The 19,460-nt window shown below is 44.6% G+C and overlaps 1 long non-coding RNA gene across 1 annotated transcript in view; it reads left to right on the top strand.

Moving 5' to 3' along the window:
• The window catches only part of LOC137517789 (uncharacterized), a 119,576-nt gene that overhangs the window by 44,129 nt on the left and 55,987 nt on the right, over window positions 1-19,460 (top strand). The gene's annotated exons all lie outside the window — the stretch shown is intronic.

Here is a 19,460-nt window from a genome sequence, read left to right as displayed (position 1 = left end):
CGCGACGGCTGCTGGGAGGCAGAGCCCTAACCACCCCCTGGAGGGACTCGCTCAAAAGGCTCTGGCGTGGCCTTTTGCTGGCACGGGAATCAGCAGACACAGCGGAGGAGGCCACTGAGGACTGGCTGCCAGAACAGGCCTCAGTGTCGGCGGCAGGAGTTGCAGAGGGGGGAGGAGCAGTGCGTTTCCGCACTCCTGCTGGTGCTGCTGGAGGAGCAGGAGGGCGGGTGGCTGCTGTTGCTGCTGCTGCTGCAGCTGAAGGCTGTGCAGTGATGGGTGTGGTGTCACTGCCAGCACCAGATGCCTTCAGCCTCTGGAACTCCTCATGCTGGTGGAAATGTTTCGCAGCAAGGTGGTTGATGAGTGAGCTGGTGCTGAACTTTAAGGGGTCTGCACCTCTGCTCAACTTCCGCTGACAGTGGTTGCAAGTGGCGTACTTGCTGTACACAGTGGGCATGGTGAAAAATCGCCAGATTGGTGACAGAAACATCCCCCTACGGCATGGAAGCGCTGCTGCCGCCTGTCTCCCTGTGGTGGTTGGGGGGGGGGCTTGGGTGTGGCTGGTGGTGGTACTGGCAGATGCTGCTGCTGCTGCTGCTGAGCCTGAGACACCAGCAGGCTGTGGGACCTGCCTACTGCTGCCAATGCTTGCAATGATGCGCCTCCTTGCAAGGCCCACAAGCGCATCCTCCTCCTCCTCCTCAGAGCTGCTGAGGACGACATCCCCTGGAGGTGGTGGCACCCAGTCTCTGTCTGTCACCGGGTCATCATCATCCTCCCCCTCCTGAAACATGTCCTGCTGGGATGATGACCCCCCAAACTCCTCTCCTGATGCATGGATGGGCTGCTTGACTGTCGCCACAGTCTTGCTGTCCAATCCCTCATCCCCCAAAGTGCCCATCAGCATCTCCTCCTCCAAATCGCCAACAACAGCAGACAATACCCTGATGGTGCCTGGGGTAAAAATACTGCTGAGTGACAGGTCGCCAACTTGTGACGGTGAACTGGCCTCCTCCCCAGACCCTGCTGGGCGGCTGCTGCGAACAGGGGTGGTGGTGGTGGCGGTGAGGGTGGAGGCCTCGGATGCAGAGCTGATGGCGGGCTGCTCATCCTCCGTCATGAGTTGCACCACAGTGTCTGCATGCTTTTCCTCAATGGGACGTTTCCGACCCGGCTGGAGGAAAATCGGAGCAGGTGCTACACGCTGCTGCTGCTGTGTCTCTGCAGCGTGAGTTGCAGATGCTCCTGCTGGGCGGCGCCCAAGGCGTCCACGGCCAGTGGCTATGGGAGGAATGTTAGCCACTGACGCTGCTGCTGCTGCTGCTGCTGCGGAACTGTGCATGGTGGCGCGGCCGCGGCCTGCCACAATGCTGCTCCCTCTCCTCCTGATTCCCTTGCTGCCCTTCCCCTTGCCCAAACCGCGCTGGCTGCCACTTCCGGACATCTTCGATGTTTTGGGCGTAAAGACAAAAGTTTTTTAAAAGGGCGGGTTAAAAGTGGGGTACTTTAATGGAGTGGGTTGGTGGGTGAGGTGACTGAGTGAGTGTCCCTAGTACAGTAAGTAAGTAGTAACAGTCAGGAAGTACAACTAGAAGTTACAATAATCAGTAGTAATCACAAGGAAATTTAGTGTGTGTACACTACAGACAGTGAGTGCACACACACACGCAGGAGCTAGCCTATGAACAGTGACTGAGTGTCCTAGAACAGTAAGAGTAAGTAGTAACAGTAAGTACAACTAATTACAATAATCAATCAGTAATCAGAACTTCAGAAGGAAATAGAGTGTGTTGTACACAGACAGTGAGTGCACACACGCAGGAGCTAGTAGCCTATGAACAGTGACTGAGTGTCCTAGACCCCTATAGTACAGTAAGAGTAAGTAGTAACAGTAAGTACAACTAATTACAATAATCAATCAGTAATCAGAAGGAAATAGAGTGTGTGTGTACAGTACACAGACAGTGAGTGCACACACGCAGGAGCTAGTAGCCTATGAACAGTGACTGAGTGTCCTAGACTCCTATAGTACAGTAAGAGTAAGTAGTAACAGTAAGTACAACTAATTACAATAATCAATCAGTAATCAGAAGGAAATAGAGTGTGTGTGTACAGTACACAGACAGTGAGTGCACACACGCAGGAGCTAGTAGCCTATGAACAGTGACTGAGTGTCCTAGACTCCTATAGTACAGTAAGAGTAAGTAGTAACAGTAAGTACAACTAATTACAATAATCAATCAGTAATCAGAAGGAAATAGAGTGTGTGTGTACACTACAGTACACAGACAGTGAGTGAGTGCACACACGCAGGAGCTAGTAGCCTATGAACAGTGACTGAGTGTCCTAGACTCCTATAGTACAGTAAGAGTAAGTAGTAACAGTAAGTACAACTAATTACAATAATCAATCGGTAATCAGAAGGAAATAGAGTGTGTGTGTACACTACAGTACACAGACAGTGAGTGAGTGCACACACGCAGGAGCTAGTAGCCTATGAACAGTGACTGAGTGTCCTAGACTCCTAGTACAGTAAGAGTAAGTAGTAACAGTAAGTACAACTAATTACAATAATCAATCAGTAATCAGGAAATAGAGTGTGTGTGTACACTACAGTACACAGACAGTGAGTGAGTGCACACACGCAGGAGCTAGTAGCCTATGAACAGTGACTGAGTGTCCTAGACTCCTAGTACAGTAAGAGTAAGTAGTAACAGTAAGTACAACTAATTACAATAATCAATCAGTAATCAGAAGGAAATAGAGTGTGTGTGTACAAGACAGTGAGTGCACACACGCAGGAGCTAGTAGCCTTAGCCTTAGCCTATGAACAGTGACAGTGAGTGTCCTAGTACAGTATAACTACAATACTAAATACAGAATCAATCAGTAGTAAAGGACAGCAGAAATACTGGTATAGATGAGAGAAATATACTAACAGAGGACAGGAGAGAACAGCTGCCCACACAGGCAGGCCCTGAGGCCTAAAGCTGTAAGCTTGCCTGCAGCAGCTGTCTCTGTCTATGTAACACAAAAGCTACTTACTAAAATACAATGTCTATCTAACTAACAACAATATAGGTGTGTATAGGAGGTGTATGTGAGCAAAAACGCTAGGTAAATGACCACAATAGAGCTCTTGCTAAGCCAAAGCACAAAGGAGCAACTCTCTCTCTATGCAAGTCTCAGGCAAGGACGGAGAAACCTAACATGGCGGCCGCTATTTATAGGGTAGGGGCTGGCCAGGGTCCCCCTCTGTGATTAGCTGCCGTCAGAGGGCCTGGGAGCCCTCTGATTGGCTCTAAGGACATCAATCTGGGCTATGACGCTATTCGAGCTCGGTACCCGAGCTCGAATAGCGCCGTTTGCTCGAATAGCTCGAATAGTGAATGGGCTATTCGCGTTTACTCGAATAGCCCATTCGAATAGCTGCAGCTATTCGGAGCTCGAATACCGAGCTCGAATAGCTGAAAAAGAGCTTGAATATTCGAGCTACTCGAATATTCGAGCTCTGCTGAGCACCACTGAGCCAGAGCCTTTTCAGCACAGCAGGCATGTAACGACGAGCCTATAACTTCTAATGTCGCTGTGTGAAGAGCAGTGATGTGCATTTATTCATAGCTATGAATCAGATTTCAGTTCACAGTCCTATAGTACGAACTGACCAACAACAGAAGAATCAGGCACACTGAGCTACACACTTTAGCTCTCTAATTCAAGCTCTTTGCTCTTTTGTAATATAATTTCATAGAATGAAGAAGAGTCAGTCTCTTTAGGACATCAGCTGTGTTTGGTTATCCGACATACAATATGTAAAGATTTTTTTTCCCCTATGCATCGACCTGCAAACGGCAGGTATATGCAGCCTCCATAATTAACGTCTGTTAGCATGGACAGCTAGTCTTATTCTGCTTCATAATCCTTGTGACCAGCTATTACGTCTTTCCTAGTCAATATGCCTCATTCACTGCATTAAAATGATCAATGTTTCAGTCTGGGCATTACTTTTCACAACTATAATAGAGCTGTATTGGCCTCCATATCCCTAACACTACTGTAGGCATTCACTTGTGTAATGCATCAAAATTGATCTTAAAGAGAATCTGTATTGTTAAAATCGCACAAAAGTAAACATACCAGTGCGTTAGGGGACATCTCCTATTACCCTCTGTCACAATTTCGCCGCTCCTCGCCGCATTAAAAGTGGTTAAAAACAGTTTTAAAAAGTTTGTTTATAAACAAACAAAATGGCCACCAAAACAGGAAGTAGGTTGATGTACAGTATGTCCACACATAGAAAATACATCCATACACAAGCAGGCTGTATACAGCCTTCCTTTTGAATCTCAAGAGATCATTTGTGTGTTTCTTTCCCCCTGCATCTCTCATGCACTGAAGTGTCAGGCTGTTTCTTCCTGCAGAGTGCAGACAGCTCTGCCTGTATGTAATTCCTCAGTATGTGAAAGCCCAGCCAGCTCAGAGGAGGATTTATCCAGCTTGTAAAAGATAATAGAGCAGAGAGAAGCTGCACTAATCTAAATTACACACAGCAGTGTGCAGAGAGGGGCCTGGAAGGGGGAGATGCATCACAGAACCACAACACTGAAGAACTTGGCAGCCTTCCAGACACAGGCTGACAAGTCTGACAAGAGAGAGATAAGTTGATTTATTACAGAGACAGTGATAGCAGTAAGTGCTGCAGTTAGCCAGAACACATTAGAATAGCTTTTGGAACTTGTAGGATGATAAAAAACAGGATGCAATTTTTGTTACGGAGTCTCTTTAATATGCACAACTCTCTAGACTTATAATTAACGTTATATTAGAAAGCTATGTCCAAACAATGTGGCAGATCATGTAAGTGCTACATAGGCATTAGCAGGAATCGGCTAAATGGTGGTCAGGGAAGGAGTGCAGCCTACAGTACATTAACACAAATGCCTCATCTATCATATCAGCTGCTCCACTTTACACCTCCTCATTAAACCTAATAAGAAACCAAAGGGACTAGCTAACTGGCAAACTCATCAAATTCCCCATCACCCCCCACATATTTGGTCACCTCTGACCTCAAACCTTCTGGAATGTTAGAGCTCAGGGGACAGGCTCTCGGAACCTGTTATTTTGGTCGGTGTGCTCTGTACGCTGTTACTAGCTAATAACCTGTCCATAATAATTTACGGTACATCATACAATATTTTATCATGTACTGTTATATCAATCACATTAACAATGGGATCAGTGTACTGATTTTTATAAATGACAGCTTTGGTGATCATTATTGTCTGTCACTGCAATCCCTGCAATGTTCTATTATATGGAATGCAGACCCCATAAAACATGTACACTCTGACACACACACACACACACACACACACACACACACACACACACACACACACACACACACACACACACACACATATATATACACATTCATGCATGCAGCCAACACATGCACAAATACATGTACACACGGTCAAACACATCTATGGCTATCGTAACTCATCAAAATTAAAGAGAACCCGGGGTGGATTTCTGACATGAAATTAGGACACAGAGGCTGGTTCTGCTTACAATCACCAGCCTCCGTATAGTGCGCCCCCAGTCCCCCCCCCCCCCCCCCCTGCGCTCTGCTGTCCCCCAATATAAAAACCGGCACGCTAGTGACATGCAGCTTGTCGCTAGCTAGCTGTTTACCTTTGCGCTACCATTCACCCACTGCTCTCACGCATCCTACATATCGCCTCTCCCCACCTGCGTCCCTTCCCGCCACCGTATGCTTCCTCCAATCGGCTTACACAGCCCTGCTTCTCACCCCATTTGATCCAATACTCTGGAAGGCAGGACTTCTGGGCAGCAAAGCAGGAGAAGGAGACATTTAAAAAGGCTTTTCTCTATCCCTTTAGCTGTACATATCTACAGGGCTGGTCCTAAAAACTTTTTGCTGCCTAAGACAAACTTCTAGCAATACTCAATTCCACACTAGTCTCATAAAACACATATGTCTTTATTGTAACTGCTGAACAAACTTCCCATAACCCACAAAAAATGAGCCACATTAGGTGTATTACAGCCTATGCAACCATAGCTGGCTATGTCACCCATGCCACACACAGACACTATTGACTTGTACACACACTGTCCAACATTGTTTTATTCGGCTCTAAATGCCACTCGAGCATAACAGATACAGTTCAAACTGGGGCACAATTGCGCCGGAAAACAGTGGGGAGGATCAGGCAAGCTACATAAGGTTTCAAGTGTATTTGCCTCAGAGGGCTCTCACCTCCTCCAGCATGCCGTTGTTCACACTTCAAAGTTCCCTTCTCATCAGCATTGCCTCCGCAGCGAATGACTGCTTCCTCCTACTCAGCGCGCTAGTGCACTTTAGCCCCGCAAGTCACCTAAGCATCCAGATCAGTCTCCTGTGTGGTGGGTGACGTCACCTCGTAGCTCAAGCTCCGTTACTAGTATCGGCCGCCCACCGGGCTTCCTCAGACGGTCACGTGAGTAGTGCAGTCTCCATCTTTAAAAAGTCCTGTGACACACACCATTTTTACATATCACCGCCCAACTTGATTATCATTGGCCACTGAGTTCCGATATTCACGCCTTGCAGAAAACATCATGTCATTGGGTATTCCTCGTAGGATATCTATCACATCCAATCCCTTCCTCCTCATAAACAGTTTTTCATTTATATATTTATTATTAGTGTTCCTGTTAGTAGTTCTTATATAGAAACTGGATAGACCAGCACCCGAATGGGGACAGACGTGTGCTAGAGTGGAAAGACCCAATAGCCCTCAGAGGGTCAGCAAAGTCCAACACGAGAAGTCCACAGCACCACGTCAGTAATGTATAGCTCTTTTATTAAAAGAAATACAAAGAGATAGCCATAACAGCGACAGACGCTGTTTCGGACAAAGTCCTTCCTCAAGCTGTATCAGGCTCTCTCGTGAGAGAGCCTGATACAGCTTGAGGAAGGACTTTGTCCGAAACAGCGTCTGTCGCTGTTATGGCTATCTCTTTGTATTTCTTTTAATAAAAGAGCTATACATTACTGACGTGGTGCTGTGGACTTCTCGAGTAGTTCTTATATGTCATCTATTGTGCTTTCAAAATACAGTATGTTCCTTCATATATTTCAAACAATATATATACATATTCACCTCAAAGGTCATACTGAACCACATGTACATATTACAATGCGTAGCTAGAGCTGTTCATATAATGTCCAGATTCAATCCATGGACTATCTTGATTTCAACAGGTAGGAATTGTTAATTATTATCAAAATGACTAAAGGGTATACATGTATACATATAGATCATATTGCATGGAATTTGCTATCATCAATTGACAACAACATAAGTCGATCATACTATGACTCCAATGAAAAATTTGAAGCATACAGACATATCAACCACTTCTCTAACGACATACACATACCACACACTCACTATGTAGGTAGAAAGGTTGATAATGGAAGATCAGAAATTAATCCCTTTTAAATTACAGCCCCTAGTCTGAAAATCCAGCTTGATTCAATGTGGCAGAGTTTTCTGTTAAAGTCTCCACTTCTTGAAGGAATCTGCATTTTGATTAATCCATTAAACCTCATGCAATCAGGATTCATCGCATGAAATAATTTAAAATGCAGTCGTAATGGGCTCATTTCATATCCATCCTTTATGCTACCAACGTGTTCCTAGATGCGTTTTTTTAAGCATCCTCGTCGTTTTGCCGATATATTTTAGGCCACATGGGCATTCAATCATGTAAACGATATATTCGCTTTCGTGTTAGAAACACCACATTTTCAGGGTATGTGGAGGGGGACAGTGGCTACAAGAGGAAAATCCATGGAGAATGTGCTCTTCCCCTCCTCCGGTGCCCTAGGAGGATGTGGGGGTGACAACTGCCTGAGGGGGGTTTCATGGTGGCATCTGGGATTCCCCTTTAAGAAGGGGACCCCCAGATACCGGCCCCCTCCCAGGAGAAATGAGTATAGGGGTACAAAGTACCCCGCCCTTACCCATTTCCACAAATGGTTAAATGAAATAAAAACACAACCACAAAAAAGTCCTTTATTTTCTTAGTTACCATAAATACCTGTACCTTAAAGAAAATTTCCCCATGCCAATATCCTTGGAAATGTCCCACGCTTATACCCTCTCATCTTGTGAGCTTGATTGTGCCAAAAAGATCAAACACGCGCACCCGACACTTCACACTGCCACTCCCCGACGCACAGCACAGCTCTAGCTATACTCTATTATAGAATTTTGGCTCCAAGTCTCTCTCCCATTGGTCTATTAACAGACCAATGGGGATCCTCCTGAATCACATAGGATATCATTTGTAGTGTGTGGGCCACTAGTCGATCGACTTTTGATCAACCATACTGAATTTGATGGCTTTATAAAGTCGACCACTTTGCCAATTGAATCAGAATCACTTTTAGTATTCTGAATCAGTTACTGCACTTACCATGGTACTAAATAAGTTCAGTGCTGTGGAGGTCAAGTGGAGAAAAACAGCATGTATGTCCCTCCCAGAGCCATACTAGCCCCTCCTTTCAGCTATTGGAGCTGGTAACAAGCATGGAAAGCAAAGAGAGATCTTATAAGCATGGATGCCCCCCTTATCTCTAGTTACCAGCTGCTATGGCAACTAATGTTAAGGTTAAGTTTATTTACAGTAAGTAAGGTTAGGTTAAGTTAATCTATATGCATTATTTGATGCTAATTAAGGAAACACTTTTTTGTTTATGGATGCTTTTAGAGTTAAATTATGAGATGAAGGGCTGGTAAGTAAGTTTTGATCTGCAAGTTTTGTTTCCCCACATCCCGGGGAACTAAAGTTTTAACCTCCCTGGCGGTACGCAGTTTATGAGGCTGCGTCCGCGGGAGGGATTTTTTGAATACATTTTGTTTTAAGCTTCGTAGCTAGCACTAGGCTAGCTACCTGTGGCCCCCAAGTCCCCCGGCACCTATCTTCTCCCCCCGATCGCCGCCGGCAACACTCACCCGTCCACGATCCCGCGAGAGCCGAAGCTTCCCAATTAGCTTCAGTCGTCACTGTGGCGACGATCGGACATGACGTCATGTTGTCATGCGCAGTCCCGATCCTCCCCATAGCGAAGCCTGGAGCTGATCGGGAGGCTGCGCCATCGCGGGATCCCTGCGGCGTGGATCGGGCGATTGGGGGAGGGCGGAGGCACTTAGGGGGCATAGGTAGCTAGCTAAGTGCTAGCTGAAGACTATGGAACACATTTTATTTTAAAAAAATCCTCCCGGGACCATGCGATCCCCTGCGGCAGCTTGCCCGACACTTTGTCGAGCATACCGCCAGGGAGTTTAAGCTTTTACATTGACTTGTTAGGTAAAAATATTGGTAATAAAGCTTTTTTTACGCAACTCATATCTTCATATCTCATCTTGTGGTGGCACACACTCCATTTGAAAACAGAAAAGTTTATTTTTGGCTATTGTTTAAAGCATATTATAGGCAAGGTAAAGCAATATTCAAAAAATTATCACAAAAATGTTTTATAGGCAAGGTAAAGCAATATTCATAAATAATCACACACAAAAATTATAGGCAAGGTAAAACAATATTCAAAAAATAATCACAAAAATGTTATCAGTTTTTACTTAATCTATGTAGCAGCCTAGCTGGTGTTTCTCAATTAGCCGACTTGTATTTTGTACACACCACCTGCTTTCTTTGTATAACACGCATCACATTATTTGCATTTTACACTAGCAGTGTATGTGTTGTGTACATAATGCTAGTTGTACACGGGGCAGCGATGCTCATTCGGATTTCGCAAAATTAAAATTTCCGATCGGAACTCAGAAATCGGAAAACAGAACTAGGAAATCGGATTTCTGCAATACTGCATTACTTCAATTTGGTAATTTTAGCCCAATCACAGAACTCGAAATCAGTGGACCAATCAGAGAATGCAGAAACAACTCGGAAGTATTTGGCCAATCAGAGAATGCAAAAAATGACAAAAAAACACTACTCGGAAATCCAAACTCGGAAATCGGATTTCTGTAGAAATACTGCATTACCACAACTAATTTTAGCCCAATCACAGAACTCGGAATCAGTGGACAAATCAGAGAATGCAGAGTGAACTCGGAAGTATTTGGCCAATTAGAGAATGCAAAAAAATGACCCCAAAAAACACTACTTGAATATCGGGAATCCAAACTCGGAAATTGGAGACCGATTGGAAATCCATGGATTCGGTGATCAGCATTGGCGGAAATTGGAATTTCTGCGGTATCAGAAATCAACATTTCCGACCATCCCTACACAGGGCAGGTTCTAGATCCGGGGCGTAACAACAGCCCATAAGGCCCCCATGCAATATTGTCATGGGGTTCCCTGGGATCCAAACCTCTCCCTACCATATAATATTTACCTGCTGCTGTTCTCCTCTTCTATGCATCACAGCCGTTCTGATAGGTGCACAGGTGAGTGCGGATGTGCAGTGAAGGGTGAGTAAAGGGGTGCTGATGGGTGTATGGCTGAATGTGGATGTGTAGGTGGGTATCTGGATACTGATAGGCAAGTGCATGGGTGCTGATAAATGTACGTCTGAGTGCGAACACATACACTGCACAAACAGGCAAACATACACCATACAGCAAACACTGACACAGTACAAACAAGCATGCACACACAACATACAGTAATACACAGCATCTTACCTCCACAGCAGGACAACCAAAGTGGCAGTCAAAACAGTAGTGCATATGGAGAGGGGGCGGGGCCAGCACATAGCAGTGCATATTAATTAAAGGGCAGCACCAGCATACACATACTAGCAGCAAACAAGTTCTATGCTCCAGCTCCAGGCAGGAGCAGAAGAGCAGAGGGAATGGCTGGATTTACCACAAGGCACTGTAGGCACATGCCTATAGGCATCTGATGATGGAAAGGCGGCTCACTCCCCTCCCTGTGGGCCTCCCTCCCTCCTTCCCTATGCAGAGTCCTGATGAGAGTGTAAGGGAGAGGTTACTCACCCAACTCTTTGCATTCCACTGACGAGATCTCCTTTCAGTCACAGGCACCTCTAGCTACTTAATATTGAGGGTACTTCTGGCTACCTAATACTAAGGGTCACCTGCATGATGGGCAAGGGAAAAAAGGGAGAAAGCACAGCTGGAACAGTCAGCACACTTGAGGTGTGGTTTGGCGGGGTTTCTAGCTTCATGGAGCGCAAAGTCTAAGATGCCAGGACATCTGTGATTATAGCCTCCTGTGAGGTAAATCAGGACCTGGCAGAGGGAGAGAGTGAAACAAATAGGCTCAGTGTAGAGATGATGCTGTCCCCTACAGCTGCTGCCCTGAATCATGTGATTCACTTGACTTCATGGTAGGTCCGGCCCTGGTTGTACCATTTGTGCAATGCTCAATATGTTGTTTGCATAAACAGTGGTAAAATGTACATGGCGCTTCATGAATGAGGCCCATTGCTAGAATCAGAATCAGATTTATTTTGCCTAATGTGGCAGTTGCCACACCCAGCATTGTTTGTGGTACACATCGGCAGAAGGCATAGTGCAGATTTACATACAGTGAAAAACAGACATAGTGCAAAAATACATTGCCAGAAATAGAAAAGAAAAGAAAGACATAGAATAAAAACATGCGGATATAGTGGCCTATGTAACAGTAATGCAAGGGCATTACCATGCTAGGATGTTTTGCTGTGTGAGGGGCTTGGGTTTAGAAGGAGTACTGCTTGGGGGAAAAAGGAGTTCCTGTGCCTGGAGGTTTTGGTGGGAATACTTCTGTAGCGACGGCCTTAAGGCAGACGGTGGAAGAAGCGACTGCCAGGTTGAGAGGGGTCGTGAGCAATCCTATTGGCCCTGGTTCTCAGCCTGGATGCGTGGAGGAGGTCCAATGGTGGCAGGGGTGTACCAATGATTCTTTCTTTGTAGTCTGTATTTGTCGCTTGCGATATCACCTGCATACCTAGATAGATAGCCTGCATACCATAGATAAGTGAACTTTCTATATAACACATCCCAGAGTTCTGCTTTAACACGGCAAGGTAAAGATTGTTATTTTCAAGAGCTTCTGTATTTAGCGGTAAAGCCGCTTGCGTTACTGTATATTATGTTCTCTTGACAGCCTTTGAGCTGCACACGCAAACAATTCACCAACTTCCTAAGTGTTTTCTTCAGCTGTGCAGCTCTTTTTAATGAGTTATACTAATCCATTCTAAAAATTAAATTGAATCTCGATGTGTATTTCCTATGTACGTCGGCATCAGCTAACGTCGCATTACAAATCTCTCCAGCCACTGAGAGAAATAGGAAAACAAAAGCACTGTCACTCCTGTCAATTAAAAATCAACATTATGCGGCGGTAACTGGTCACCACGAGAGCTGCTTCTCAGAGATGAAAAACCACCAGCAGATCTAGCCCAGGGAAAATGAAGATAAATCCCTCTGAGGTTTATTTTGGTGACTTACATTTACAGTAAGACATGTCTGTACAGGATGATCATGTGAATGCTGTAATGAGTGCAGCACATAAATGAATCCTTCTTATTAACAATGAATGATAGCATGATTCCCAGATTGACACAATTTCAGCTATATCATTTACAGTGCTGGTATATTCATCTGCTACTATTGAAACAGACTGCTTCATTCAAGTGTTTATTTATACATAAAACAAGCATGGTATAATTCAAACATGCATATAACTGGTACTATTGACACTTTGCAACATATTCTCTATTGTTATAAAGGGAACCTTTAGGCCCCTTTCGCACTGTGGTGTTATGTCCCTCTCCCTTACCGCTCCCTTGCTGCCCCCCCACCACAGTGGGCATTAGTTTTTATGACGTAGTATGGATACAGAGGCGCCAGAAGGATAAAAAGACCTAAAACTTTTTAAAATGAGGAGGTAGTGGTGGACTTACCTCCTCCGGGCAGACACAAGAAAATGTCGATCAATTTTCAGCAAAACAATTTTTTTCCATACTCCATTAAAACACGTGTTTCGCGGGAGTGACCCGCTTCCTCAGGCAATAAAATGGATCATACAGTATACAAAAAAAGGTCTGGTACTATGCTAAACGCCTCTGTGGATTAGTCTTTATAAGACTGGCCACAGTACCCCCATTGTGATGCAATGCAATGAAAGTGCTTCGGACTACAGACTCTGCAGTGCGTGGTCAAGCGGTAGAAGTGTTACCGCTCAATGCATGATTGCATTGGAGTCAATGGTACTGTAACAATCTTTATCTGTTGTTGTGGCAGCAGTGTGGGGCACATACGCTGATCGTACAAAATCCAGTGATGTACTTCCTGTCCAGCCGGGAAACACGTCACTGAGCTAAGCACATTACCCTGTTGGCGTACTCTGCCACAGGGTGTTTAAAATACAAAATGGTGCAGTGTGATTGTCCTGCAATGGGCTTTCCTGTTGCAGGGCAGTCGCGCCACACCAAGGAGTTTATTCACTAACAATAATAGAGCGAGTAACCTCCTGTTACTCACAGTATTTAATCAGTCTGCATGACACGCATGCTACTGGCATCGTAGCGCGCGTAAACAACATCAGTGACATGAGCACACGTTATGCATAGCGAGTGCTAGTACCTTTACGCCCATTATTTGCTAAGTGACAGGCAGCCTATTGGGCTAAACAAAGTACGAGGATCACGTCCTTTAAAGTGACTGGACCCGAAGGGGCTCAGGGTGGGACAAGGCGAGCCCGCTATTAGCATATAGCCAATGTAAAGTTACTTGCGCTCGCTATGCTGCACTACAGTAGCATAGCATGCGCTCATGTCACTGATGTTAACTACGTAAGCTACGGTGCCAGCAGCATGTGTATCATGCAGCCTGATTAAATAGTACGGGTAGCAGGAAGTTACTCGTGCAATTATTGTTAGTGAATCAACCCCTTGGTGTGCAATTAACCTCAAAGAATATCCAAGGTGGGGGATGGAGATTTACTTACCTGGGGGTTCTTTCAGCCACCAGCAGTCTATCAGGTCCCTCACTGTAGTTCCGCTGCCCTCCAGGGTGCTGCTATCCCCTTTGAAAAATTCACAGCTGTGGTTATAGGCTATTGCACATGCGAGTCCACATGCCTTTCTCAGTTGTGTTGCCATGACTGGGAGCATTCTGTACTTATACAGTTTAAGTCTTTGCAAACTGTGCAAGCACATAATGCTCCCAGCTCTGAAGGTAATTGAGAGAGGCACGCAGACCCACCCACGCAAGCGCGGTAGTCCAGGACCACAGCTGTGGTTGGGGGTCTTTCAGGGAGGGCAGCAGAACAACAGTGAGGGACTTAATAAACTGTTATGGGATGGAAGAAGCCCCAAGTAAGTATATGTAATTCCTCCCACCTTGGATATCCTTTAACCTCTAGGTGACCCCGTCACGCCGATGGACGTGGTTGCGGCGCCAGCCCCAGGACTGCCTAACTCCGATCGATGTAAAGTCCTTGGGGTGTGTTTTGCAGGATGGGTGCGCATCCCCGCTTGGATGATGGAGCTCCGCTCTACATTCAGTCTCCCAACAGCAATCACCGCTCGAAGACTGTTAGACAGTGAAACCGCCGTCTTTTAACACAGTACAGTGCTGCGATCTATGGCGTGACACGGCTGTCCCCTTCAGAGGCTCAGAAGTGATAATGCCTATGACAGCCGATCACTGTGATTGGCTGGTGGGGGGAGGGAGGGCGGGGATTAAAAAAATTAAATAAATAGCCACTTTTATTATAAAAATAATGACATAAATATTTAACAAAAAATAAATAAATAAACATCCTGGGAGCGATTCTTGCCCACTAACAGAGAGCTCTGTTGATGGGCAGAAAAGGGGGGGGGGGAATCACTTGTGTGCTGAGTTGCACGGACCTGCAACGAGGCCTGCAGTGGCCTATTTTGTGAAAAATGGCATAGTCTATAGGGGGGTTTAAGCCTGTGGTCCTTTAGTGGTTAATTTAGTAATGACTACAAATGGATAGGTTAGGTAGTTGCTGACTGTGCAATCAAGAGTGTAAGTATAGCCATAGCAGCTTTAGCAGTTGCTATGAGGCCCAAAGTCAGGGAGTATCAACCAAAATCTTATTCGTTTCCTAACCTCTTTTTTTGTGTCCTACATTCAGTGGCCACCAGGTACTTTTTTTTTATTTAAATCCAGGGAAATGGTACAGAGAGAGGGGAGCAGAATGTGATTAGTGTGACAAACGGAAATTATGGGTGCATATAAATAAAACCTGTGGGGAAGCTATTTTGGGATAGAAAGCATCTCCCAAATACGCTAAATCAAATAGATAGCGTAATCTATTTGGCTTTGATGAAATGGAGAGGAAACAAGAACAAGAGTTACTGTAGGAGTCAAGTAGAATTGAGGGTAATGAGGCTCTATTTTATTAAGCCTGTAGATCACAAAAAAAGAATTTTGAGGCAAAAAATCCGAATGCAATCACATAGCAGATCTGGCCCATAATGCCACTGCGATGTACAGAGACTAGTGAGCTAACTAGTGATAAGAGAATGTGGCCATTGGGTGGCACAGTGGTGTAGTGAATAGCACTCTCTCCTTGCTGCGTCCCCAATTCAAATCCCAGCCAGGGCACTATCTGCATGGAGTTTGTATGTCACCCCCATGTCTGTGTGGGTTTTCTCCTGCATTCCAAAAACACACAGAGAAGTTAATTGGCTTTGTCTCTAAAATTGTCCCCAAACTATGATATACATTTAACTATGGTAGGGACTAGATTGTGAGCCCCTACATGGGGCAGTTAGTGATAGGACTAAGTACTCTGTAAAGCAATGTGGAAGATGCAAGTGCTTTATAGAGATGTCACGAACATAGAATTTTCCATTCGCAAACAGCAAATGTGAACTTCCGCAAAATGTTTGCGAACAGGCGAATCTGGCGAACCACCACAAACTTCAATGGGCAGGCAAATTTTAAAACCTACAAAGACTGTTTCTGGCCACAAAAGTGATGAAAAAGTTGTTTCAAGTGGTCTAACACCATGGACTGTGGCATGCCAGAGGGGAATCCATGCCAAAAGTCCCACCAAAAATTACTGAGGTGATGCAAAGTCGGGTTTTAAACCCTAATGGGAAGAAGTCACATTATTTTCAGCTCTGGGTGTTAGTGGGCTGTGGAGTGTCTCACACAGAGAAATGCAATAGTACTATCAGAATACAGGGACATAATGATGCATTGGAGTGGTTCTGTGCCTGTAACTTAAAGGGGAACTGAAGAGTGAGGTATATGGAGGCTGTCATGTTTATTTCCTTTTAAGCAATACTAGTTGCCTGGCAGTCCTGCTGATCCTCTGCCTCTAATACTATTAACCGTAGCCCCTGAACAAGCATTCAGCAGATCAGGTGTTTCAGTGGTTCAGACTTTAAAGTCAGATCTGACAAGACTAGCTGCAAGCTTGTTTCTGGTTTTATTCAGATACTACTGCAGAGAAATAGACCAGCAGGGCTGCCAGGCAACTGGTATTGATTAAAAGGAAATAAACATGACAGCCTCCATATAGCTCTCTCTTCAGTTCCCCTTTAATGAGGCAACAGCAGTAGTGTGTACACACCGCTCTGGGTGTCAGTGGGTTGTGGAGTGTCGCACACACACAAAAAAAACACAGAGACCCATGTGCTAGCCCTCAAAAGGCTGTTTGGAGTGCTTTCATAGCAAGAAAGGAACAAGAACACAGGCCTAGCTAATGCTTCCCCTACCTATCAGCAGTAACTCTGGTCCTGCCCTCACTAACAGTCAGCAGCCAGCAGAGAATTGATCCAATATGGCCACCGTAACTGCTTTTTGATAGGGGGTGGGGGGTCCAGAAAGGGGTGCTAGCTGATTGGCTGCCATGTGTCTGCTGACTGTGAGGTAAGGGGTCAAAGTTTTAGCTCAATAATAATGTATAGGAGGCGAATCAAACACGCCAAATGTTTGCAGTTCGCCACGAATGCGAACAGCCAATGTTCGCAGAATACTGCTCGCCGGTGAACTGTTCGGGCCATCTCTATATATAAATAATTAAATTAATTTTAATTTTGCCATAACTTTTTCAAAAAAAGATTAGCATGTGCACAAACATATTTGGGCAGGAAGAACACATTTCGTCAAATGCAATGAAGTTATTGGGCATGAGAAAACACATATTCATGAAAGTTGTCATTTTTCAAATATATTTATGCAAACATCTTGAAAATGACATTTTGATGTGAGAATGTCGACATTTCAAGACTATCCTCTCTGTTCATCAGGAGCTGCAACTGTCTCTTCATTGAAATTAGTAGGTTTTTAGGTAGCAGGAAAAAAGGGCACCGCCATAGACTTTAATGCAATTATCGTTAATACGGCGAAAAAAGCAGAAAAAAGGGTGCCGTGAAAAATATTGTTAACAAAATTAGAACATTATAGCTTTTGAAGTGGTTATCGTTTTAGAAGCTTGCAACATTATAGTTTTTGTCATATTATTTTGTTTCTATGTACAGATTTTATATTATCATTTCTATGTGTAAAAGGGTGTTTCTTCAGAGAGAGTGCTTAGGGTTAGGCACCACCACCCGGGCAGCGGTTAGTTTTAGGCAGCACCAGGGGGGTGGTTAGGGTTAGGCACCACCAGGGGCTGGTTAGGGTTAGGCATCACCGGGGAAGGGGGGGGGGGGTTAGGGCCTGTTTCCACCACACGCAGATTGTATGCAGAATGGATGCAGAAAAACTGACTCCAATGAATGCCTATGGGAAAATCAGCATTAGAAAAATTGCGTTTAGTGAAAACAGGCCCATACACATTCATTGGAGTCAGTTTTTCTGCATCCATTCTGCATCCAATTTGCATGTAGTGGAAACAGGCTCTTCGGGTTAGACACCACTGGGGGGGGGGGGGTTACTTAGAGTTAGGTGCCACCAGGGGTGTAATTAGGGTTAGTCACCACCGGGGTGGGGTAATTAGGGTTTAGCGTTTGGCGCCACCAGGGGTTGTGGTTAGTTTTAGGCACCACCAGGGGAGGGTTCTGTGTGAGAGTAGGATCGGGTTAAGCTGTATTGTTGAATTACGTACTGATTTTTAACGTTAATATCTTTTTGTTATGATTTCCCATCTGTTATTACAATGGTATTTATCGTTAACCAAGTTTGACAACAATGTTTATCATTATGAGATTTCGTTATCCACCCGCGCCATTTCGTTATCCAGCCAAGCCCTTTTTTCACTTTGACCTTTTTTCATGCACGCAGTTTTTATGCACCCTTGTGCATACAGTATTTTACTACTCATTGCCAGATATTGCACTGCATCTCAGATAATCCACTTGCATCGTTTAACATTTTTTTTCACCCTGTATGAGTATGCAGGTGAGCCTGATCTAATCAGTGAGACTACCAGGCAGCAGGGGCTGGTGGCTTGAAAACGACTAGTAAAACACAAGCCACATACCATTTGATCACATGCCTCCACAGGATGTCTGTCACCACAAATATGGTGTCTGGATTCCAGGTACAGAGACCTGTTTCTCATTACATAGGACTCTCTGTCCCTGCTCATCTTTGGCCTTGTCTACTGACTGGCTGTTACAAAGACCCAGAGATGAATCATACACAAGGCCTTGAGAGAGTCTAGGGGCGTGGTGAATGCTAGCCCCCACCAAATTTTACTTAAAAAGCCAGATGATCATCAACAGTGGGCAAAAACTGCTATCTTGCCTGAGGCTCCATTTCATCTTAATCCTTTTCTGCAGAGACCTAGGAAAAATGGGGTCACTCATCGACAATCAAAACAATTTTTGTTTCCAGATAACTTGAACTGGATGTGGATGTACAACATTCAAGGAGAGTTTTACATTCACCTGATCTTAAACAGTAACACTAATAACAACCTCTGCCTGCTTTCTTTATCATCCAGTAATTTAGCAAGGATAATATATAACTTCAAGACACCACAACGTTCAGTTCAAAAAAGAGTCCAAATCTTTATTTGCACAAAATACAAAAAATATTTCTTGTCGACAACCATTAAGACAACCCAATCGGTTAATCTTCAATTCTTCATGAAGGTCACAAGTGTGGTCAAAACACATCAGAAAACACATCTTCATACTAAAACAAATTAGGGCTTGGAGTAATGAAAAAGATACTTTTCCTAGAAAAAGCCAAGAAAGCCAAGAAAACCCCAAGCCAAGAAAAGCATTTTTACTACTCCAAGTCAAAACCTGTTGTAGTATTGATCTCATGGGGATGTGATTTCTGATGTGTTTTGATAAGTAAGATATAATCCTTGCTAAGTTACTGAGTGTTCTACTAGGGTGAAGTGGATTGTACTGTTAAGGATTGCCTTTTTCTGCCCTTTTTGTCAAAAAGGAGCTTTCCCAAAAGAAAAAAACTAAAAATAATACTGCTTTCTCAATCACGTCTAAAAACACATCACCCTTA

The sequence above is a fragment of the Hyperolius riggenbachi genome, chromosome 5, assembly GCF_040937935.1.
Source record: "Hyperolius riggenbachi isolate aHypRig1 chromosome 5, aHypRig1.pri, whole genome shotgun sequence".
Taxonomy (NCBI): Eukaryota; Metazoa; Chordata; class Amphibia; order Anura; family Hyperoliidae; genus Hyperolius; species Hyperolius riggenbachi.
Note: the sequence above shows the minus strand (reverse complement) of the source record. Positions and strands in the feature narration are given on the sequence as shown.